Source organism: Dermacentor albipictus, chromosome 9 (genome assembly GCF_038994185.2).
Source record: "Dermacentor albipictus isolate Rhodes 1998 colony chromosome 9, USDA_Dalb.pri_finalv2, whole genome shotgun sequence".
Classification (NCBI taxonomy): domain Eukaryota; kingdom Metazoa; phylum Arthropoda; class Arachnida; order Ixodida; family Ixodidae; genus Dermacentor; species Dermacentor albipictus.
This window is the reverse complement of record NC_091829.1, coordinates 89,052,975-89,077,548: the sequence shown is the minus strand read 5'-3', so window position 1 is coordinate 89,077,548 and position 24,574 is coordinate 89,052,975. Positions and strand designations below refer to the sequence as shown.

The 24,574-nt window shown below is 48.1% G+C and overlaps 1 long non-coding RNA gene across 4 annotated transcripts in view; it reads right to left on the bottom strand.

The window, feature by feature from the left end:
• Positions 1 to 24,188, bottom strand: part of LOC135908950 (uncharacterized) — a 31,449-nt gene extending 7,261 nt beyond the window's left edge. For 2 of the 4 annotated variants that reach the window (XR_010566511.1, XR_010566513.1), the window contains exons 1-3: positions 23,841 to 24,188; positions 23,657 to 23,742; positions 23,420 to 23,493 (exon numbers count right to left, since the gene is read on the bottom strand). This is a non-coding gene — a long non-coding RNA (uncharacterized lncRNA). Of the gene's footprint in view, positions 1 to 4,678; positions 4,958 to 22,879; positions 23,039 to 23,419; positions 23,494 to 23,656; positions 23,743 to 23,840 lie in introns of those variants that run through there. The other 2 variants (XR_010566514.1, XR_010566512.1) reach the window with 2 other exon arrangements.
• Between the last annotated feature and the right edge of the window lie 386 nt (positions 24,189 to 24,574).

Sequence of the window (24,574 nt, the reverse complement as noted above, 5' to 3'; positions counted from 1 at the left end):
CTGCTGCTGCTGCTGCTGCTGCTGCTGCTGCTGCTGCTGCTGCTGCTGCTGCTGCTGCTGCTGCTGCTGCTGCTGCTGCTGCTGCTGCTGCTGCTGCTGCTGCTGCTGCTGCTGCTGCTGCTGCTGCTGCTGCTGCTGCTGCTGCTGCTGCTGCTGCTGCTGCTGCTGCTGCTGCTGCTGCTGCTGCTGCTGCTGCTGCTGCTGCTGCTGCTGCTGCTGCTGCTGCTGCTGCTGCTGCTGCTGCTGCTGCTGCTGCTGCTGCTGCTGCTGCTGCTGCTGCTGCTGCTGCTGCTGCTGCTGCTGCTGCTGCTGCTGCTGCTGCTGCTGCTGCTGCTGCTGCTGCTGCTGCTGCTGCTGCTGCTGCTGCTGCTGCTGCTGCTGCTGCTGCTGCTGCTGCTGCTGCTGCTGCTGCTGCTGCTGCTGCTGCTGCTGCTGCTGCTGCTGCTGCTGCTGCTGCTGCTGCTGCTGCTGCTGCTGCTGCTGCTGCTGCTGCTGCTGCTGCTGCTGCTGCTGCTGCTGCTGCTGCTGCTGCTGCTGCTGCTGCTGCTGCTGCTGCTGCTGCTGCTGCTGCTGCTGCTGCTGCTGCTGCTGCTGCTGCTGCTGCTGCTGCTGCTGCTGCTGCTGCTGCTGCTGCTGCTGCTGCTGCTGCTGCTGCTGCTGCTGCTGCTGCTGCTGCTGCTGCTGCTGCTGCTGCTGCTGCTGCTGCTGCTGCTGCTGCTGCTGCTGCTGCTGCTGCTGCTGCTGCTGCTGCTGCTGCTGCTGCTGCTGCTGCTGCTGCTGCTGCTGCTGCTGCTGCTGCTGCTGCTGCTGCTGCTGCTGCTGCTGCTGCTGCTGCTGCTGCTGCTGCTGCTGCTGCTGCTGCTGCTGCTGCTGCTGCTGCTGCTGCTGCTGCTGCTGCTGCTGCTGCTGCTGCTGCTGCTGCTGCTGCTGCTGCTGCTGCTGCTGCTGCTGCTGCTGCTGCTGCTGCTGCTGCTGCTGCTGCTGCTGCTGCTGCTGCTGCTGCTGCTGCTGCTGCTGCTGCTGCTGCTGCTGCTGCTGCTGCTGCTGCTGCTGCTGCTGCTGCTGCTGCTGCTGCTGCTGCTGCTGCTGCTGCTGCTGCTGCTGCTGCTGCTGCTGCTGCTGCTGCTGCTGCTGCTGCTGCTGCTGCTGCTGCTGCTGCTGCTGCTGCTGCTGCTGCTGCTGCTGCTGCTGCTGCTGCTGCTGCTGCTGCTGCTGCTGCTGCTGCTGCTGCTGCTGCTGCTGCTGCTGCTGCTGCTGCTGCTGCTGCTGCTGCTGCTGCTGCTGCTGCTGCTGCTGCTGCTGCTGCTGCTGCTGCTGCTGCTGCTGCTGCTGCTGCTGCTGCTGCTGCTGCTGCTGCTGCTGCTGCTGCTGCTGCTGCTGCTGCTGCTGCTGCTGCTGCTGCTGCTGCTGCTGCTGCTGCTGCTGCTGCTGCTGCTGCTGCTGCTGCTGCTGCTGCTGCTGCTGCTGCTGCTGCTGCTGCTGCTGCTGCTGCTGCTGCTGCTGCTGCTGCTGCTGCTGCTGCTGCTGCTGCTGCTGCTGCTGCTGCTGCTGCTGCTGCTGCTGCTGCTGCTGCTGCTGCTGCTGCTGCTGCTGCTGCTGCTGCTGCTGCTGCTGCTGCTGCTGCTGCTGCTGCTGCTGCTGCTGCTGCTGCTGCTGCTGCTGCTGCTGCTGCTGCTGCTGCTGCTGCTGCTGCTGCTGCTGCTGCTGCTGCTGCTGCTGCTGCTGCTGCTGCTGCTGCTGCTGCTGCTGCTGCTGCTGCTGCTGCTGCTGCTGCTGCTGCTGCTGCTGCTGCTGCTGCTGCTGCTGCTGCTGCTGCTGCTGCTGCTGCTGCTGCTGCTGCTGCTGCTGCTGCTGCTGCTGCTGCTGCTGCTGCTGCTGCTGCTGCTGCTGCTGCTGCTGCTGCTGCTGCTGCTGCTGCTGCTGCTGCTGCTGCTGCTGCTGCTGCTGCTGCTGCTGCTGCTGCTGCTGCTGCTGCTGCTGCTGCTGCTGCTGCTGCTGCTGCTGCTGCTGCTGCTGCTGCTGCTGCTGCTGCTGCTGCTGCTGCTGCTGCTGCTGCTGCTGCTGCTGCTGCTGCTGCTGCTGCTGCTGCTGCTGCTGCTGCTGCTGCTGCTGCTGCTGCTGCTGCTGCTGCTGCTGCTGCTGCTGCTGCTGCTGCTGCTGCTGCTGCTGCTGCTGCTGCTGCTGCTGCTGCTGCTGCTGCTGCTGCTGCTGCTGCTGCTGCTGCTGCTGCTGCTGCTGCTGCTGCTGCTGCTGCTGCTGCTGCTGCTGCTGCTGCTGCTGCTGCTGCTGCTGCTGCTGCTGCTGCTGCTGCTGCTGCTGCTGCTGCTGCTGCTGCTGCTGCTGCTGCTGCTGCTGCTGCTGCTGCTGCTGCTGCTGCTGCTGCTGCTGCTGCTGCTGCTGCTGCTGCTGCTGCTGCTGCTGCTGCTGCTGCTGCTGCTGCTGCTGCTGCTGCTGCTGCTGCTGCTGCTGCTGCTGCTGCTGCTGCTGCTGCTGCTGCTGCTGCTGCTGCTGCTGCTGCTGCTGCTGCTGCTGCTGCTGCTGCTGCTGCTGCTGCTGCTGCTGCTGCTGCTGCTGCTGCTGCTGCTGCTGCTGCTGCTGCTGCTGCTGCTGCTGCTGCTGCTGCTGCTGCTGCTGCTGCTGCTGCTGCTGCTGCTGCTGCTGCTGCTGCTGCTGCTGCTGCTGCTGCTGCTGCTGCTGCTGCTGCTGCTGCTGCTGCTGCTGCTGCTGCTGCTGCTGCTGCTGCTGCTGCTGCTGCTGCTGCTGCTGCTGCTGCTGCTGCTGCTGCTGCTGCTGCTGCTGCTGCTGCTGCTGCTGCTGCTGCTGCTGCTGCTGCTGCTGCTGCTGCTGCTGCTGCTGCTGCTGCTGCTGCTGCTGCTGCTGCTGCTGCTGCTGCTGCTGCTGCTGCTGCTGCTGCTGCTGCTGCTGCTGCTGCTGCTGCTGCTGCTGCTGCTGCTGCTGCTGCTGCTGCTGCTGCTGCTGCTGCTGCTGCTGCTGCTGCTGCTGCTGCTGCTGCTGCTGCTGCTGCTGCTGCTGCTGCTGCTGCTGCTGCTGCTGCTGCTGCTGCTGCTGCTGATGATGATGATGATGATGATGATGATGATGATGATGATGATGATGTGCATATAAATTTAGGAAGCGATTTACTCATGAGAAAAGCAAAGCATTTCATTACAGATGCGAACGTGGGTCGTCCACGGTGGATACGCCCTTTGTTTCCCGTGAAGACATGCATATAAATTTGCGAAAAAATGCACTGCGTACTAAAGCAAAGCATTCTATTACCGATGCGTGCGGCAAAGGTAAAAGACGTGAACCATGTGTAATATGGCCGTCTCCAAGCACCTTTCCCGATCTTATTTTTTGTTTGTTGCGTATGAAGGAGAACCGTTAGGGCCCTCCAGCACAATACTTTTTCAACACTTGGTGTGTGAAAGGAAAGTTTCCGCAAACGTATGTATGTTTGTGCACCTCTAAAATTCACTTTGGCCTCTATTGACTAACTGTCCTTATCTTATGCGCTGAAAGGTCCCTTTTATATCGGTAGCGAAAGTATAAGATTGAGAAAAAGGCAAGGTGGGATACAGAAATGGCGGAATAGAACCAGTGGCAATCTTTGAAGGCGATGCCGAAATAGCAAGCATGTTGTTTCTGTTGTCCTCTACGTAGGGCTGCAAAAGAATTACTGGTTGGGTAGAAACATGCTTTGTTTAGGTAATAATGTGACTGCGTAAGATACAGAAAGAATGTTTTGGATTCGACACAGCCAGCACGTTCGTCATGTTAACTAATTAGTAGAATTCCTAAACCTGAAGAAGGTTACGTATCGTCTATTAAGTGAAGAGATCTTATGGTGGTGCCGAGTCAAGGCAGATTTAAATATCACTAAGAGCCAAGCGCTTATTTCTTCAGCTATCGATATTGTGAAAGCGCACCGTAAATACATTGATTGATGTGAGTTGCTGCTCCTCAGCTTGCATAGATTTGCTAATTTACTGGTATGTCATTATAACGGGAAGAGGCGGTCACGTTCGGGCACCAGCCGGCGCTCCGTGAAACTAAAAGAGGTTCAGGACAGATTTGATAATTAAGGTGCGTAATCGCAAAAGAAGGGAAAAAATTGTGCCGATGTGAGAATACCATGATGACATTGCTCGCTCTCTGTGTCAATACTCAGTTTTACAGGCTGTACGTGAAAAATGATCTCGTAATGGCATGAAATAGGTGTATGCTTTATACGCGGCAATGGTATATTATTTTGCCGCCACTGATGTAACAGACCATCTCGCCAACCAGGATCACCCTATCTCGGAGCTGGAAGGACTGAGCCCTTTACGCGATGATACTTCTTGAGCGCAAGCTCAATGTTTACGTGAACCGGAAGCTTCTCAAGCTCCACAAGTGCCTATGAGCCAGGAATGCGCGACCACCCCACACGTCCACTTCCTCTACTTGTTCGGAAACGTAGCGGAATGGCAAGAACTTGAAAGCTCGAAAAAAAAATCCTAAACCGCTAGAAGCTCTTGCACCACAAAGCGCTAACTTGCGAATGGAGCAGCAGCTACCGATGCGAATTATGAGTGCCCATAGAAAATTATGGAAGGTCATCAACGCGCAAGAACTTAAGTACATTGAAGCGAACGCAGGCCATATGAACTTAAAGATATGCTGCTGCTCAAAAAGCACTTGCAATAACAATAATTTTCCTTCGATAGCAGTGCTGTTTATGTGTTCTTAGAGAGAATTGTAACGAATAATATGCCTGCGTTCTCTGAACCCATCTTCCGAGTGTGGTTGCTCTAGCTCATCAGGTGGCAATCATGGACCTGGCTGTGCGGCAGGAGGAGGAGGCGCAGCAGGAGTTGGGTGGCTGTATTCAGGTGGCACTATGAATGCGTGCCACCTGTAACCCTTGCTTCATTGTCCATAACTTTAGTGCAGTGCCTTTCGCCGCCCGTTCCTGCGTTGAGCATCGGTGTTACCGAGCAAACGAGCACAGCGAAGGATAAAAGAGCGAACGCGAAACGCAGCAGGTTATGAAAGACGATGATAGCGGACAGTGAGCGAGGAGGAGAGTGCAACGAAACCATAAGGCAGAAAGCGGAGGAGGATAGTATCACGAAAGCGCGAGAAAAAAAGCGTAGTGCCGATGAAGACGGGCTCGGCAGCGACGACCACTACGATATCGCTCCAAATGGCTGCTGTTAATGGCGCCTAAGCGCCACCCACCCGCTTCTTGCACTCTCCCGATTAGCGAGGCAGTGCCGCCACACTTCGCTCCGTTTGTAATTTCTCGCACGAGACAGATTGTCCGCGGCTGCGAATTTACTGCGAAGTGAAAACACGCATATACTTCGCATTAGAGATTACCGTAGTCGTCGGTGTATCTTCTGCCCCGGAAAAAATGGTATAGCCTGGACCGAACCAGAAGGCAGCTCAACGTCTCGCAGCGGCTTCGTCGTATTATTCTACGAGGAAATGACTGGGCAATGAGCGCCGGCTGCAACTGCAACCCCAAATGCGTCGTTGCAATTTAACACAGCGTCCTAAACCATTCGCCGCCAGGAGTTGAGAATGGGACAACCTTATAGCTCCCACTCGTCACTCAAGGAAGAAAATCATGAATTCTAGAGGCCGAAAGGAAGCTACATCGCACACAACTGCACCAGCTCGCGCTACGTGGAACGTCACCTGTACATGCCAGTCGAGTCAGAGAACTGTAATGCAGTTGAACGCCTTTAAATCGGAGTGCTTGGGTCCTCCGAAATCCTTCGTTATACCGGTCACTACATTGTAAAGTTCCCGCCGCGCACAACGCACACAAGAAGAGGGGATGAGTTATAAATTCGTTATACAAGTCATCCTGTTCTAGAGACATTCGTTATAGAGGTGCTAGAGTGCAGTTGGCGTAGGCAAGAGAGATGCATGCCTATGGTTTGAACATCGCGTTCGTATGCCTGCGGCATCAGCGGTTCGATCCAACCATCTTTGCGAAGGTACGAGATATGAATCCTACTGATATTGGAGCCGAATAACAGACGCACAATCCTACGTGTTATCGCTCATACCCATGTATGCACTCTGGTAACATTTGTAGTCTTCTGACAAATACTTCGTTATGGTGTGATTATCAAGAAATTTGGAACAGTCTTTATGAACAGCTTCGGTAGCAGCGAAAGCTTCGTTATATCTGCTACACAAAGACTGTAAAGATCACAAATGCGATGTTGAAGGTCGGATTAAAAAAAACGCGTTTTTTTCACAGCCGTAAAATGATCACTTTAGACGCCGACATTCATTTGCAAGAAAAACCGCTTTACTTGAATGTCATCGGGTAGGTGTGATGTGAGTATTGCAGTAACTTCAAGTTGATGTCAAATAAGGTTTCCTGAAGAGCGGCAGATTTCCTGTTTGTCCATAGGGCACATGATCATTGGCCTCATCGCTACATAACCAGTGAAATATAAGTTATACATTTCTGATACTTCGTGGGCTAATTGTTTTGTGCCATTTTCCTATTTACGTGATTAGGTACGTGACAATTGCATTGTGCAGGACAAGATAACACGTGGAATATAAATTTAGGTGCTCCATGCCTGATCTTGCCGCGTTGAGCTCTGTCGGCGGGGTGCATTTGCATCGCTATTTCTCTTAGTCTGTACAAGTGGGGACCTTTCTCAGAAGCGGACACACGAAAATGCGTTTCCCGTAATGTCAGGCCTTCAAACCCGCAGTGCGAAATCACTGAAAGCACCGTGAGCGCAAGAGACTGCTGGCGACCAGTCCTTCAGTACAGGCCGTCCAGAGGGCCCAGGATAGGGCGCTAACGTTAAACCTTACTGTCCCGACATAAGAGCCGTCTGCGTCAACCTTAGGCTTCATCTTCAGGACGTGAATAAATTTCATCATACCATACCATGCAGTGAACGCTGTCGTCGCGTCGTCTGCTTCACATATCTGTGGTCCGACTTCTGCCGTTCGCCAGCGCGCTGTTGGCGCGTTTCGACGGCCGCCCGGTGCCTATAAGCTCCCTCTGAAGGTCATACGGCCCAAAGCGATCATCCGAGACTACATTTCCTATTCGGTAAGCTTCAATACATGCTGTCGCATGAGACCAACCTTGTTTTCAAAGTGCACTACAGAGACACTGTAGCAATGCCGTTGGCGAGAGCCAGCAAAGCCAGACGGTGGACAGCCGAGACTACATTTACTATTCGGTAAGCTTCAATACATGCTGTCACATGAGACCAACCTTGTTTCCAAAGTGCGCTACAGAGACACTGTAGCAATGCCGTTGGCGAGAGCCAGGAAAGCCAGACCGTGGAGTGTCGATGGAGCCCTCCCTTAAAGATATTCGCGCTCGTGCAACGTTACACAAGCTCTATTCATGGTCTGGAATCTTTACATAACTGGATCTTTATTTCTCTGAAAGTGATGTACATGGGCAAACGTTCATCAAAGTATATTTCTGTAAAATATCCGCAGCGCATATCTTTATATGGAATTGTTCTTTACCATTGAAAAATGCTACTCTCCTCTTTTTTTATTTGGAATGTATTCTTCGCTATCCACTACCTAGCTTTATCGCGCATCAAGGTGCAACATCCTCATAACCTTATCACTAAACTGTTAAAATAATGCTGGGCGTATAAAAACCGTCAACTGCAAAGCGGCCGCCACGTTGCTACAGTCAATATTTGTGATGCTGAAATTTTGTGAAACATCATATACGAGAGCTAGCATTTACACGAGCAGCTACGACTGGACAAGGTTCCTATACCAAAGCCAAGGGGAGGGATCAGCGGTACACCGAAAAGGCACGTGGAGTTTCGACATACCAGAAAGCTTGCGTACCTTGATTTATAAGATTACGATACGCTCTAAGCAATGGAGTTTCAGTGTAATCAGATAGTGGGGATGTTCCTACTGGGTGGCGGCAGCTACGCCTTAATTCCGAGTCTAAAAATAACTACTTTTCATTATGGACACTTTATTTTAACATATTTCTCCGATTTCCACATCGCTGCGCATCACACCACAGCGCATCTAGCAGCAGAGCGAGATAGCCCTTCGAAAATTCACATATGTTTAATAAATTCGCTTACTGTGGTAACTAGCAAAGGAGAAATCATGGTACTCTAGAGGGTCGTATATATAGGTGCCCATGAAAACGACTAAGCCTTGCTCATGATCGAAAGACTTACATGATACACGAACCAGCCGCCGGTATTGGTGAAAAGAAACACGCCGGAGATGGCACAAGCTGTCGTGAACACCTCAGCCGGATTTTGTACCCCTTTCCAACGCGCGGGGGCCCCTAACGGAGCGTTAAGTCACCCTTTTTCTCGAAGAAGCTTGCGACCTGTCGGGCAGGGAACCGTCAGATTTGGTGTCATTGGCAGAAACCTTTACAGCCTGTTCCACGAGAAAAATTGTGAATAGGCAATTAACTTCGAATCAGACTATGACGTCATAATGGATAGAAACAACGCGTCGTACATTTTGAATAAGTCGCCAGAGTTGCGCACGTGGACGCCGCTTTTTCTGACTGTTGAAATAATCTGGTGTACGAAAGCGGAATTATTTTGCAGATGTTAGCGAGTGGAGTCGACAATGGGTCGCATAGTAACACCTGGCTTGTGTATCTATGGTAGGCCATAAAGTGCGGGAGCTGATTCATTGTGGCAAAGCCGTCTGTTCGGGCTGAGGCGGGACTTAACGGGTCCCCTCAAAGTTGCAGTTTTCCTGTGGTACCAAACTTCAGTCCAGTATAGGTGACGGCATCACTAACCAGTATCCGCGTCGTCTTGGTGCAGTTGCCGTAATCAAGCAAAATGGTTGCGCTTCCTTTATCAGCCGGAAGAATGACGATGTCTGGATTGCTTCGAAGCTGGTCGATAGCCTCAGGTTCCTCTAGCGACTGCGTAGAGATTGAAGAAGCGTTTCGAAGCCATGAAAGTACAAAAATAACACGCGTTCCAGTTCAAAAAACGTTCTAGAAAAGTCGTAGGGCTTCGCTTGTCGGTAGGTGGTTTGAAATATTTGGTGTTTGCACCAGAAAAGGTAAAACTCAGTATATGGAAAGCATGGCGGTCATGCGTCAAGTTTGTGGGGAATCCCTGAAGGTAGACGAGTGGAACAATGAGAATGGCGAGCAAATTGATTCATTAGGCAGATACTGTGATGTCCATGCTAGGCTAAAGAAAACGGAGGTTGTCCACGATGAGCTTGTGAAGCGGATCGAAGAGCTGAAAAATGAGCTGAATATGTGGTGTGATGCACGGAAGACGGCAGAAAAAGTGAACAGGGCCGTCATTACCAACCAATGGAGGTGATGCTGCTACACTGGTTGTGCCGACAAAGTGCGTGGAATGCGACAAACGTGAGCCGGGGGCAACCGGAAGGAGTGTTACCTATTTTGAAGGAATCACAAAACGAAAGCGGCAACACAAGGGTCGATGCCCGATGTCAAATCCGTATCACGCAGAAACGGTTGACAAAGGGAAACAAGAACAGGCCTCGTCAATAGGAAAGATTCAAAAGGTAATTATCGCCGGTGGCTCAATTCTGTCTACGTGATTAGAGGTAGTTGGGGAGTGTGTAAAAGGCGAGAAACGACTTGCAGTAGCGACCTTTCTAGGCAATACATTGGGCTATGTGATAAAGCTAGCTAGAGAAAATGTTGCGGGAATGCACAGGGACAAACCTTTGTAGTAGTAGTGGGCGGCCTGAATGACGTACGAAACAGGAAAGCGGCGAGGATAAAACAGGGTTTGGCGAAAGGTGTAGACTACCTGAGCGTGATGTACCCTCTGTCGCCGTTTGTGGTGGGCTATGAGCCGGACTTCCGTGTACGTGTTACTAACGTAACAAGGGTGGTTCGGCCACTAATACAGAGATTTGGAAAGTGAGGTAAGTGAGAGGTTTCTAGGTTGTAGTAGTCAACAGGGAAGTGAAAATGTATGCCAGGTTTCAAACAGACGCAATGCATTTCACTCACCGGCTTTGACTATAAGTGTGCAGGCGACTTTCTGGTTGTGAATTTGCTTTCTTCCGTAGTTTTATTCAGGGGGTGGGGGGGAGAGGGAGGGCACACGGACGCCCAGGACGCCAGTGTAAATACTAATAAAGAAGGCGCCATAAGGGCGCTTCAGGCTAGCATCTCCGGCAACCACAGAAAAACGAGAAAAAAAGAAGGAAAAGAGCTCGACTTGCAAAAGGTTACTCAGCCATGTAAGGCGGCTGAACAAAAGTGGTTAGAGATTGAGGAGACTAAATATGTGTGTATGTGATTACGGAAGCGCACGTTAAAGACCAGCAAGAGCAACCAGTGATTGACTATCGCGTTCGTCCACGTTGTAAAAGAACAAATTGGGAAAGAAAGGGAGGGGGAGTTTGAATGTACATACATGCTGGAGCCAAATGAGAAAGACTAAACTCAGTGTCAGGATCATCGTTGGTTATCAGGCGCAGTCAGCCGAAAACACATGTCTAGCCGTGACGTATTTATGGACGCGTAAAAATTGTCTAGAATAAAATCAGCAGTTGGTGCATAGCCTAAGTGGTGATATTAAGTGTTTCGTGAAAGATAGCGGAGATATCCTGTTGGTTGACATCAATGCTCACATACAGGATCTAGACGGCAGCACCGACAACAACGTGAATTTCATGCTAGGTTTATGTGAATAACGTAACCTCGTTATCATGAATACGGGGCCGAAATGTGATGGCCAGATCACGCGAGTAGGCAGATTTAGACAATTCGCCATTGATTACTCTCTAATGATGGAGTTTGTGATCTGTTCGGAGAAATTATCATTGATGAGGAAGGATGTAGCAGCATAGGGAGTAGACAATACTGCATAATTTTGAAGATGGTATATGTTGTTGGGAATGAGAGCAAAGAACGAAGAATTTCCAGTGCAATCGCCAACGCTGAACTAACAAATGTGGCTGCAATAGTCGAGGAAATCTTGCCACATGGCCAAGCAATGAGTAGAAATATAGTTAATTTTGAAGTCTAATGACGAGAGAAATGAGGACCGAGAAGCAATTTGCTTGCTAGAAAAGAAAATGAGAACCGTAAAGTTAGCGGAACATGGAAGTACGGGAAGCGATCGACCAACGACAGAAAGGATCGCGAGAGCATAGGGAGGCAAAATAACGCACAGTTGCCTCAGGATGAAACAAAGTAAATGAGAAATATACTGGAAGAAAAAAACTGTGATTTGAACACTGTTTCCAGCAAAAATAATGGTCAAAGTTGAAGTTGGTTGTGAGAAATGAGCTAGAAATAGAATGCTGCACCTTGGATATTTTGGAATCACATTAATCTTCTAGTGAGAGAATCAGGCGCAGTACATTATCTGGACGAGCACGGCAACAAACTGGACTGGGATGCCGAGTTAATTTAATTTGAAAAAGAACAGCCTTATCATTTCATGACCATGGCAAGGTTGTTTGTAAGGAAAGTAAGAGAATGTGCGAGAACATGACGGGAAAGCAGCCGGTTCTGAGAAATTTAAACTAGAAGAAAGCTGAAAACAAGATTCGTAAACGCACAGCCACATGTTTAGAGGAGCTTCCCCTTTAGGCTAATTCATAAGCTGGTACCAAAAAGTAAGGAAGCTTTGTTGAAAGCGATAGCAAATCAACCTTATATTGTAGGTGAATACCTGACTGTTTGCGACGAAGAAATAATGAAGTTAATCTATAGAGGTAAGGTCGAAACAAAAATCACTCACAAATACCGTTGACAACTACATCGGTAGTGTACAGGTTGGCAACGCATGCGAGTAAATAAAAACTGCAAGCATGGGCAAAACAAAATGGCGTATTGGGAGAGCTACAGGATGGCTTGAAAATTGGTTAGAATCTGCATGATAACTTACTTGTTCTCCATGGGTGTATTGAAATATCGAATGTACAAAGAAGACCATTGCATGTGGCTTTTTTTTCCACGTTACCGGAGCGTATCACAATGTAGACCGCCACGTTCTGTGTTATATTTGGAAGGAGTAGGTGAAGGCCACGACTGTGTGGAGCTTTTGAGGGAGATTTAGCGAGAAAATGCCGTTTGCTGTGAATTATAAGAGATAAGGAGCAAACAGGGAGTTAATGTCACCAAGGGACATAGACAGGGGCACCATCCTTTAGCGCTGCTGTTCATGGTGCATATGGTAAGGATGCAAAAGACGCTAGAATGAATGACTATTGGTATTAGCCATTGATGCAATCAAAAAGGGAAAATTGTGGAGAAGGAGGTTCCAGATTTATTCTATGCGGATGACATTGTGTTTCTTGCTAACAAACAATATGATATGCTACGTCGGGCTGATATCTGTCGGCGAGAAGGTGAGAATTTAGGATTAACATTTAGCGTCCGAAATTCAGGTTGTGTAATATTAAATGAAAACTGTCAACGGTTAGTGTTAATACAGTGCCGGGAAATACGTCGGCCAAGGGAATACAAGTACAAGTTGTACATCTCTGGAGACACAATCATCCCGAACGCAGCGTCCGCGTCATCCACCTGAGGCACAGCGTCTCATCGACAGCATCTCATACCTCTAGCTGTCAAGAATAAAGAATGTGAGAAAATTTGCTTAGCACGCTATGTTGTTATTATTATTATTATTATTATTATTATTATTATTATTATTATTATTATTATTATTATTATTATTATTATGAAAATATAAAAACACTAGAAAAGAGAGAGAGCGAGGGGCGGGCAAGAGACTGCCTCCCGAAAGGGGCACACCAGCTGCTTTGTCGCGGGATCGCGGGATCGAATACTGTCGCGGGATCGAATCCTGGCCACGGCGGCCGCATTTCGACGGGGCAAAATGTGAAAACACCCGTGTACTTAAATTTAGGTACCCGTTAAAGAACCCCAGGTGGCTGAAATTTCCGGAGTCCTCCACTACGGCGTGCCTCATTGTCAGAAAGTGGTTTAGGCACTTCATACCCCATAATTTTTTTTCTGCGACAAGAACGCGCGAAAAAAAAAGAAGCATTTAATCAAAGGGACTCATGTTCTTCTTCGTTCGCACCCGTAAAGTTCTTAAGTGTCTCCGCCGTAATTTTCTACGAGAAAGCGCAGATGCCCCGTCTGTCAAAACGACAAAATTACGTTTGTCACCGCGAGGGAAGTGAGTGCGGGAGGAGGAAAGCGCTTGAAAGTGGGGAAGGGAGTCGCCGCATACGCGGACTACGCGTTTGTGCACCGACGCCGTGGAGTTCGCTTGCGCGTAACCCGCGTTCATGTAGCGAAAAGCCACTAAATTTATTGTTTCATTGGCCTTTCACCTCATACATTTCAGTCTAGTGTCCTTATACATTCACTATCGGCCCTGAAACACAATTCCCTGTATTTGGGCATTATTCTACTGTGCTTGACCTGTGCTCTGTGCGTTCTGCGTAACTCTGAAATCTGTCATATTCCTCTTTATTTTCTCTTCCCTCCTTTCCTGCTTCTCTGCCTTTTCCGCGTTTATGTCCCTTCTTTCTAAGAGTAGGCAGCTGGTGTGCCCCTTTCAGGAGGCAGTCTCTTGGCCGCCCCTCGCTCTCTCTCTTTTTCTAGTGTTTTTATATTTTCCAAATAACAATAATATTAATATATAATTTTAATATATTACTAATTATAATAACATAGCGTGCTAAGCAAATTTTCTCACATTCTTTATTCTTGACAGCTAGAGGTATGAGATGCTGTCGATGAGAAGCTGTGCCTCAGGTCGAAGACGCGGACGCTGCGTTCGGGATGATTGTGTCTCCCGAGATCTACAACCTTAGTTTATCGATTCACTAACGTACTTGTATTCCCTTGCCCGACGTATTTCCCGGCACTGTATTAACACTAACCGTTGACAGTTTTCATTTAATATTACACAACCTGAATTTCGGACGCTAAATGTTAATCCTAAATTCTCACCTTCTCGCCGACAGATATCAGCCCGACGTTGCATATCATATTGTTTGTTAGCAAGAAACACAATGTCATCCGCATAGAATAAATCTGGAACCTCCTTCTCCACAATTTTCCCTTCTTGATTGCATCAGTGGCTAATACCAATAGTGATTCCTTCTAGCGACTTTTGCATCCTTACCATATGCACCATGAGCAGCAGCGCTGATGGAAGGTGCCCGTGTCTATGTCCCTTGGTGATATTAACTTCCTCTTTGCTCCTCAACTCTTATAATTCAGAGTAAACGGCATTTTCTCGCTAAATCTCCCTTAAAAGCTCCACACAGTCGTGGCCTACACCTACTCCTTCCAAATATAACACAGAACGTGGCGGTCTACATTGTGATACTCTCCGGTAACGTTGAAAAAAAAAAAGCCACATGCAATGGTCTTCTTTGCACTCTCGATATTTCAATACACCCATGGAGAACAAGTAAGTTATCATGCAGATTCCAACCGATTTTAAAGCCATCCTGTAGTTCTCCCAATACGCCATTTTGTTTTGCCCATGCTTGCAGCTTTTATTTACTCGCCTGCGTTGCCAACCTGTACACTACCGATGTAGTTGTCAACAGTATTTGTGAGTGATTTTTGTTTCGACCTTACCTCTATAGATTAACTTCATTATTTCTTCGTCGCAAACAGTCAGGTATTCGCCTACAATATAAGGTTGATTTGCTATCGCTTTCAACAGAGCTTCCTTACTTTTCGGTACCAGCTTATTAATTAGCGTAAAGGGGAAGCTCCTCTAAACATGTGGCTGTGCGTTTACGAATCTTCTTTTCAGCTTTCTTCTAGTTTAAATTTCTCAGCACCGGCTGCTTTCCCATCTGGTTCTCGAACGTTCTCTTACTTTCCTTACAAACAACCTCGCCATGGCCTTGAAAGGATTCGGCTGTTCTTTTTCAAATTCAATTAACTCACCATCCCAGTCCAGTTTGTTGCCGTGCTCGTCTAGATAATGTACTGCACCTGATTCTCTCACGAGAAGGTTAATGTGATTCCAAAATATCCAAGGTGCAGCATTCTATTTCTAGCTCATTTCTCACAACCAACTTCAACTTTGACCATTATTTTTGCTGGAAATAGTGTTCAAATCACAGTTTTTTTCTTCCAGTATATTTCTCATTTACTTTGTTTCATCCTGCGGCAACTGTGCGTTATTTTGCCTCCCTATGCTCTCGTGATCCTTTCTGTCGTTAGTCCATCGCTTCCCGTAGCTCCATGTTCCGCTAACTTTACGGTTTTCATTTTCTTTCCTAGCAAGCAAGTTGCTTCTCTGTCCTCATTTCTCTCGTCATTAGACTTCAAAATCAACTATATTCCTAATCATTGCTTGGCCATGTGGGAAGATTTCCTCGACTATTGCAGCCACATTTGTTAGTTCAGCGTTGGCGTTTGCACTGGAAATTATTCGTTGTTTGCTCTCTTTCCCAACAACATATACCATCTTCAAAATTATGCAGTATTGTCTACTCCCTATGCTGCTACATCCTTCCTCATCAATGATCATTTCTCCGAACGGATCACAAACCCCATCATTAGAGAGTAATCAATGGCGAATTGTCTAAATCTGCCTACTCGCGTGATCTGGCCATGACATTTCGGCCCCGTATTCATGATAACGAGGTTACGTTATTTACTTAAACCTAGCATAAAATTCACGTTGTTGTCGGTGCTGCCGTATAGATCCTCTACATGAGCATTAATGTCAACCAACAGCTATCATTCCCGAAACACTTAATATCACCACTTAGGCTATGCACTAACTGCTGATTCTATTCTAGGCAATTTTCACGCGTCCATATGTACGTCAAGGCTAGACACGTCTTTTCGGCTGACTGCGCCTGATAACCAAAGATGATCTTGACACTTTGAGTTTAGTCTTTCTCATTCGGCTCCAGCATGTATGAACAATCGGACTCCCCCTCCCTTTCTTTCCCAATTTGTTCCTTTACAACGTGCCCAAACGCGATTATCAGTCACTGGTTGCTCTTGCTGGTCTCTAAAGTGCAATTCAGTAATGACATACACACCTGTTTATTATCTATTTAGCTTCTCCTCAATCCCTAACCACTTTTGTTCAGCCGCCTTACATGGCTGAGTAACCTTTTGCAAGTCGAGCTCTTTTCCTTCTTTTTTCAGTTTTTCTGCTGTTGCCGGTGATGCTAGCCTGAAGTGCCCTTAGAGCACTTTCTTTATTACTACTTACACTGGCGTCCTGGGCGCCTGTGTGCCTCCCCCCCCCCCTCCACACACCTGAATAGAAGTAAGGAAGAAAGCGAATGCACAAACAGCAAGTCGCCTGCACACCTCTAGTCAAATCCGGTGAGCGAAATGCATTCCGCCCGTTGGACACGCGACATACCTTTTCATTTCCCTGTTGACTACTGCAGCCTAGAAACTTTTGACTTACCCTACTTTACAAATCTCTTTATTAGTGGCCCAACCGCCCTTGTTACGTTAGTGTCAAGTACACGGAGCACCGGCTCATAGCCCACCACAAACGGCGACAGAGGGTACATCACGCTCCGGTCGTGTACACTTTTCGCCAAACCCTGTTTTATCCTCGCCGCTTTCCTGTTTCGCACGTCATTCAGGCTGCCCGCTACTACTACAGAGGTTTGTCCCTGTGCATACCCGCAACATTTTCTCTTGCTAGCTTTATCACATAGCCCAATGTATTCCCTAGAAAGGTCGCTACTGCAAGTCGTTTCTCGCCTTTTACACACTCCCCAACTACCTCTAATCACGTAGACAGAATTGAGCCACCGGCGATAATTATCTTTTGAATCTTTCCTATTGACGAGGCCTGTTCTTGTTTCCCTTTGTCAACCGTTTCTGCGTGATACGGATTTGACATCGGGCATCGAACCTTGTGTTGCCGCTTTGGTTTTGTGGTTCCTTCAAAATAGGTAACACTCCTTCCGGTTGCCCCCGGCTCACGTTTCTCGCATTCCACGCACTTTGTCGGCACAACCAGTGTAGCAGCATCACCTCCATTGGTTGGTAATGACGGCCCTGTTCACTTTTTCTGCCGTCTTCCATGCATCACACCACATATTCAGCTAATTTTTCAGCTCTTCGATCCGCTTCACAAGCTCATCCTGGACAACCTCCGTTTTCTTTAGCCTAGCATGGACATCACAGTGTCTTCCTATCGAATCAATTTGCTCGCCATTCTCATTGTTCCCCTCGTCTACCTTCAGGGACTCCCCGTAATCTTGACGCATGACCGCCACGCTTGCCATATATTGAGATTGGCCTTTTTTGGTGTAAACACCAAATATTTCAAACCACCTACCGACAAGCGAAGCCCTACGACTTTTCTAGAACGTTTTTTGAACTGGAACGCGTGTTATTTTTGTACTTTCAAGGCTTCGAAACGCTTCTTCAATCTCTACGCAGTCGCTAGAGGAACCTGAGGCTATCGACCAGCTTTGAAGCAATCGAGACATCGTCATTCCTCCGGCTGATAAAGGAAGCGCAACTGTTTTGCTTGATTACAGCAACTGCACCTAGACGACGCTGAAACTGGTTAGTGACGCCGCACCCTATACTGGCCTGACGTTTAGTACCACAGGAAAACTGCCACTTTGAGCTGACCCCTTCCGTTAGGGCCCGCCTCAGCCCGAACAGATGGCTTTGCCACAACGAATTACCTCAAGCACTTTATGGCTTACCAGAGATACACAAGCCATGTGTTACTAAGCGACCAATTGTCGACTCCACTCGCTCACTTTTGCAAAATATTTCCGGTTTTGTACACCACATTATTTCAGCAGTCGTTAGAAAAAGCGGCGTCCACCTGCGCAACTCTGGTGACATTATTGAAAATGTACGACGCGCTGTTCCTATTCATGATGACGTCACGGTCTGATTTGATATTAAAACGCTATTCACAATTTTCCCGGTAGAACTGGCTGTAAAGGTTTCCACCACTGACGCCGAATCTGATGGTTTCCTGCTCGACAAGTCACACGCGTCTTCGAAAAAAGGGTGACTTACCGCTCCCTGAGGGAACCCCGCACGTTGCGCACCAGCACAAAATCCGGCTGAGATGCTAACGACAGCTTATGCCATCCCCGGAGTGCTTCTTTTCACCAATGCCGGCGGATGGTTCAGGTATTCTGTAAGTCTTTCAAGCATGAGCAAGGCTTAGTCGTTTTTACGGGCACCCATGTATACAGCCCTCAAGAGTACCGTGATTTCGTTTTTGATAGTTACCACAGAAAGCGAACCTATTAAACATATTTGAATTTTGTACTACTAGATCCGCTGTGGTGTGATGCGCAGCGATGTGGAAATCGGGGAAGTATGTTTATATGAAGTGTCAAAAATAAAACGTAGGTATTGTTAGTGTCGGAATTAAGGCGCAGCTGCCGCCGCCTAGTAGGAACGTCCAACGTATGTGATTGTACTGAAACTTCATGGCGTAGAGCGTATCGTAATCCTATAAATCAGGGTACACAAGCTTTCTAGTATCTGGAAACTCCACGTGCCTTTCCAAAGTGCCGTGGATCGCACTTCTTGGCTTTGGTATAGGCACTTTGTCCAGTCGTACCTGCTCGTGTCAATGCTAGCTCTCGCATAGGATTTTCGCACAATTTGAGCATCACAAATATTGAAGGTAGCAGCTTTGCGGTCCCTTTGCAGTTGACGGTTTTTATACGCCCAAGTTTATTATAATAGTTTAGCAATGGGATCATGACGATGTCGCGCCTTGTTGCGAGGTCAAGCTACGTAGTGGATAGCGAAGAATATTTTCCAAATAAGAAAAAAGAGGACACTAGCATTTTTCAATGAAAAAAGAAAACCGGCCCATGTGAAGATATACTCTGCGCATATGTTACAAAAATATTATTTGATGAATGCTTGCACATGTGCAGCCCTTTCTGAGGCGTAAAGATGAAGTTATGAAAAGATTGCAGGCCACGATCGGAGATTGTGTAAAGTAGCACGAGTGCGAATATCATTAAGAGCTGGCTCCACCGACAGTTCTGTAGTCTGTTCTGCTGTGTCTTGCCATTGACACTGCTACAGTGTCTCTGTCTCATAGTACAGCATGTAATGAAGCTTAGCGAATAGGAAATGTACTGGAGGGTGATCGCTTTTGGCCGTATGATGTTAAGCGGGAGCTTATAGGCACCGGGCGGCTGTCGAAACGCGCCAGCGGCGCGCTGGCGAACGGCGCCGCCAACGGCAGAAGTCAGAGCGCAGGTATGTGGAGCAGACGACGGGACGACAGCGCTCACGGCATGGTATGGCATGATGAACTTTATTCATGTTCTGATGATCAGCCCTAAGGTTCAGGCGGTGCATAGTTCAAGGACTTAAGGAAGTCATGACGCTGCATGCTACGTTTGATCCGCCGTATTGCAAATAGATCTGAAGGAGCAGGAGCCGGAATCGCAGAACTTTTGGTGGAGTCTTTACTCCTGTCTAGAGTTGGGTACGTGGCCTAGTGCAACGTATGGAAGAGGGAAGCTCTAGAAACTTTTCACAGGAAGCACTGAGGATCATTGCATGAATACCTAAGCACATTCACGCGGATGAGCTATACAGATACAGGCGTTTGGCTCCAGTACGAGCCCTGATTGATCACTGTAGGACCGTGGCACGACGGCCGAATTACAGATCCTAAAGCTCTACCGAGGAAAATGGGACCAAAGGCCCTGTACGGTCGTAAGTCACACGCACCGCATCACGAATAAAAAGCGCAGGGAATATAGGCAAGCATCAAGCACATGCATGGCGACTCCTCGGTCTCACAACCATCGACATGCTACGCCACGGCACGAAAAATAGAAGGCAATGTGCACTGTCCCATGAAGAGTTGCGTAGAAGCCACCAGCGATTAGGACTGCACAACTGGCACATCAACTAGCGAACGGCTCTGCCTTAGCCAAACCACCTCCGTCATTGAAGCCTAGCCAATGGCTATCTGCCGAGGCATGGAATATGTGAATGATGTATCTCCCAATCCTGCAAATAATACCTACATATATACAGATTTACAAGCAGCATTAAGTGCAAGACTGACAGCGTATAAACTGCTTGGTTAATTGAATGAAGAAACAATGCGCCACGTACAAGCTTGCACAGAAGGATTGTCGATATTTCCTTATGTAAATACCATGAACAGCAGGACACGTGCTCATCGAGCGATATCGGAGAGCACACGAGCTGGCGGTGCATTAAAGCCATATAATCCGTATTCGAGCCCCCCTCCCCTTCCCACCCTAAGCAAGTACAGACGCATGACCATCGCCGAGCAATGTGGAACCTTGTTCAAGAACGCAAGGCTGCTATTTGTGGACGAGTACCCATTCAAGATTGTGTGCTGCCACCGATATTACTAATAGCCGCACAGGCAGTTATTCACAGGCGTTCCTTGAATACTGATGTCATTGACCACAGGAAGTCCTATATTCCCAAAGAAAGAAGAGGAACCCAAAACGATGATGAGGTTACAACGATGCAGTTCAACCATAACTGCTCCGGCTGCCGCACACCACGCCGCCCCAGGACGACGATTCCAAATTACGAGGCCTGGATCCGACAAGCGGATCAACTCGATCACCGTGTCGTGTACAAATCGCTTCTGGCCTTCGCTGACGAGTCTGGCTTGCTGCTCAGATTGTGAGGCCCATGCAGGGAGCTGACTCAGAATCTTCGCCTTTGCTCATAATCTTCACCCTCATTCCAAAATCTCAATTTCGTAAGCTCTGGAAGAAAAGCCAAAGTGCCAGCCTTTCTAATAAAGATTATAGCATTGATTCATAGTATTGAACCACTAGCTAAAATTTATTTGCTATTATGAGTAAAAAAACTTTCCGAATAAAAATGAACATTGCGTGAGCAATTTTAATACTTGAATTGATCGTCACTTTGAGTAATTGATTGTTGAGGCACAATGTACTGTAGGACCTGTTTCATTATGGCACATTAAAAAGTTTGATTGCTTGCATTTCCGTAATTTTTTGTATCATTTGGGGCGAACATTTAGTAACCGAATCTTACGGCTAATTTTTAACTTTCTGCGACATACTGACATGCACCACTTACCGGTGACAATAGCATCGCACTTCGTTGTTATGAATGGCGAAATACGAGTACGGCGAGCACATTCGCAAATCATGATGCATTTACAAAACAGGCTTGTTCATTGCTGTATGCTTCAAGGTGCAAATGCTTTCTACATGATGTCAGTATAGTGGTCGAGCGTCTGCCACTGTGGAAAACAATCGTCGTGGCTCCAGCAGTTGTTTGCGAGCATTCGGCAGAATTTACGTACGAACTTTTTCATTAACTTCCATTGTGCTTGTTTGTTGAAGGAGAATTACCCAGGACTACGTCCCAAATACTTCGATGCACTTGTGCGACAAACGCTGGATCTGTTTAGAGAGAAAACTGTCATCTGCGACGGCATTGATCCACATCAACCGAAGCTGAAGTTGAATTTAGGCTACTGCCAGCTGTCACTCATGCTGACTATATGAATTGTCTCGTTATCGAGTTAGGTTGTTAAACGCTCATGATGTCAAACAGCTACGCCCGCATGCAATGAAGTTCAAGGTTGTTCAACGCTATTCAAGGTTTTGCAATTCCTTTCTGTTGATCTGCGCAAGCGAGGTGCATTTGCGCTTCTCCGATGAAAGATTTGTGCGGTCGCAGTCGTTTGCAGTGAAATTCCACAAAGGGCGTTATCAGCAAAAACTGACGTACGAATTAGGGAGCGCGTGCCGCAATCATAACTGACAGTGCGCACCGTTGGTCGGCCATCAACAGATAACAGCCCGTTGGATCGGTTCGCCCGTCAGCTGCGAAATCACATGCCCTACTGCAAGAGTTCTTATTTCTTCGATTTTTGTTTGGTCGCATTGAAATAAAAGGCGAGGAAAACGACACTCTTACACTCTTTAAAAAAGTACACCCTTTGGCGCCTATCTTGTCCCGCAACAATAATCGTCATTTGTGTTGCCCGCGTTTCCTTCCTTTAACGCTGCGAGGCAGCTAGCGTTATCAGTGTGACAGACCATTCTGGACAGGAAAGTAGCGAGCGCCGAATTTTCAAGAAAGAAAACGCCAGCAGGGAAGATAATGATTATTGTTATGTGACAGATGCACTCTAAAGGGCATGACTGTTTTAAAAGTGTAGACAAGTGCACACCCTTTGGGCTGCATATTTGCCACACAACAATAATCGTCATCCGTCTCGCTGTTTTCTTGAAAACGCTGCGCTGTCTACTTTCTTGTCAAGAATGCTGTCATGCTGACAATGCCCACGGTGATCGTTACTTCGAAGTACCAGGCATGCAGTGTTAAAGAAAGGAAATGCGGATAACACATATGACGATTACTGTTGTGTTGCAAGATACGGCACAATGGGTGTAATTTCATTTAAGAGTGTGCCGCAGTAGGATGAACGTGTTTTATGACAGGGCGAAGGCGCACCATGTACTTTCATTTACGCTTCGAGCACGTGATCCGCTATTCGCATTACAATTTTTGCTCATAGTGCATACGATCCTTCAGCTTGCCCTTTTTTCCATATGTTTGGCAGACTGGCATGTATTCTCGTTCAGCAGCAAAATACTGCACAAATCGCCACTGCAATGAAGATGGCTGAGAATGCGGTCGCAGAGCTAGATTGTGTGATGATGTCAACATTTCGTCGTCTGCTGCAATACGATTGGTCATGGCGGCAGCGGAAGGCACTGAGTTCAATGCAGTGACCTGCGTGCATTCGATGTACTATATGCACTGAACAACGCTTACAGATGGTATAGGATAACAAAGTGCTCGCTTGATGATGTCATCTCATAGACTGCCTTCAATGCGTCCACATTTCATTAGAAGATATATATTCGTATTAAAAGATACTTGTATCACAGTACGAAAGCACGTGTATGAAAATCAGTAGCGTTCAGTTTATCGGAAACTTTGCTGCGATGATTTTTATCAAAAGTGCTAGGCAGTTGAAAACATCAATGACACGGAAATAAATTGTTCTTTGGAGATGATAAAGTATTCTCTAATTTAACGGCATCCCAGACATTGTGAAGTTTTCTGCAACAGAATAAACATCGCAAATAAGCAAAGGTCCCACAAGTCGGACCAAATAATAAAAAAAAGCTTCAATAGCGTTTTTTGCTTTGAACATATTACTTCACCAGGCCTGAAAGTGTATATGTTAACAGACAAAAGGAACAACAAATAAAAAAATTATGTTAACGGTAATTCTGACAGTCGGTCTCTAGGTTGTGGCACGAGCAGTGCAGCCGCGCAATGGGCTGCTGCACTTATGCAGAGCTATTCGGATGCGTCATTGAGGACAGGGCCCTGTAAATCGCACGCGAGTATGTTTAACCAAGAGAAACAGAAGACATTCGAGGGGAGTGAAATATCTCCCGTAAAAAAAGGAGCTAGCATGGGCAGAGCCCTACTCACCATGCAACGGCTTGCTATGTGGCAATTGTGGCGAGAAACTCCCTCATCTAATTCCTGGGGCCGTCTTCCTTCCTCTGGGAACAAACAAAATGTCAGTATAGGCACAGCAAAGCATTTTCACTGTGACAACCGAACACAACACATCAAAGGAGGCATAATGAACGTAGCAATTCATGGTTGGGGTATCACAACGCCAAAGCGAAGAGACGGAAGGTAGAAAAACTGGTGCGTCCTTACGTGTGCACCAGCTCTCTGAAAAGATTCTTCACACCACGCCAGTACACGACGTGACAAGCCCAACTTGACATTCCGTGTCTTGGGCCCTGCAAGAACTACGTTGTTCCATTACGTGTTCTTCACTGAGCATTACATGCAAGCAGCGCCGGCCGAACGGCTGTGCCTTCAAGCGCTGGAGACTTGCCTGCGCTTCCAACGTGCAAGGCAGCGGCCGGTGTGGTCGGATAGGTCACGCCAACGACGCCAGGATCACCGAAACTTTGGTCCATTGTACAGTTCGGCGTGTTTCACGTGGCTCGCATCGGCGCGGCGATGAGCAGCTGCCTCAGCGCATGCGCTCACAAACGCTGCAACCCAGCGTTTTTATATTTCTTTGTTTGCAAAAGCGCTAACTCAGCGCAATCTCTTCGTTGCAGCCGAACTATAGGCCGGCCAGCCAAGCTAGAGCGCGATGAACTGTGGTGCAGCAGCTCTGGCGCCAAATGAAACATGCGTTCCGGTGCTGGCAAAGCCAAAGCAAGCCAAATACCGCCCGTCACACTGATTGCGTGGTGGAGCTAAACGGAGTGCGCTTTGTGCAATCAAAGCGTAACTGCACCCACGTTACGCCGGTCTATATCTGCGGCTGAGTGCTCGCAGCACGTGCACCCGCCGTGGCTGCTCAGTTACTATGGTGTTGGGCTGCTGAGCACAAGGTCGTGGGATCAAATTCCGGCCACGGCAGCCGCATATCGATGGGGACGAAAACACGCATGTACTTAGATTTAGGTGCACGTTAAAGAACACCAGGAGGTCAACATTTCTAATGTCCTCCACTACGACGTGCCTCAAAATCACAAAGTGGTATCGGCACGCAACACTTCATAAATTAATTTTAATTTTGCAGCTGGCGCACATTGACTTATTTCACAGCGTTTC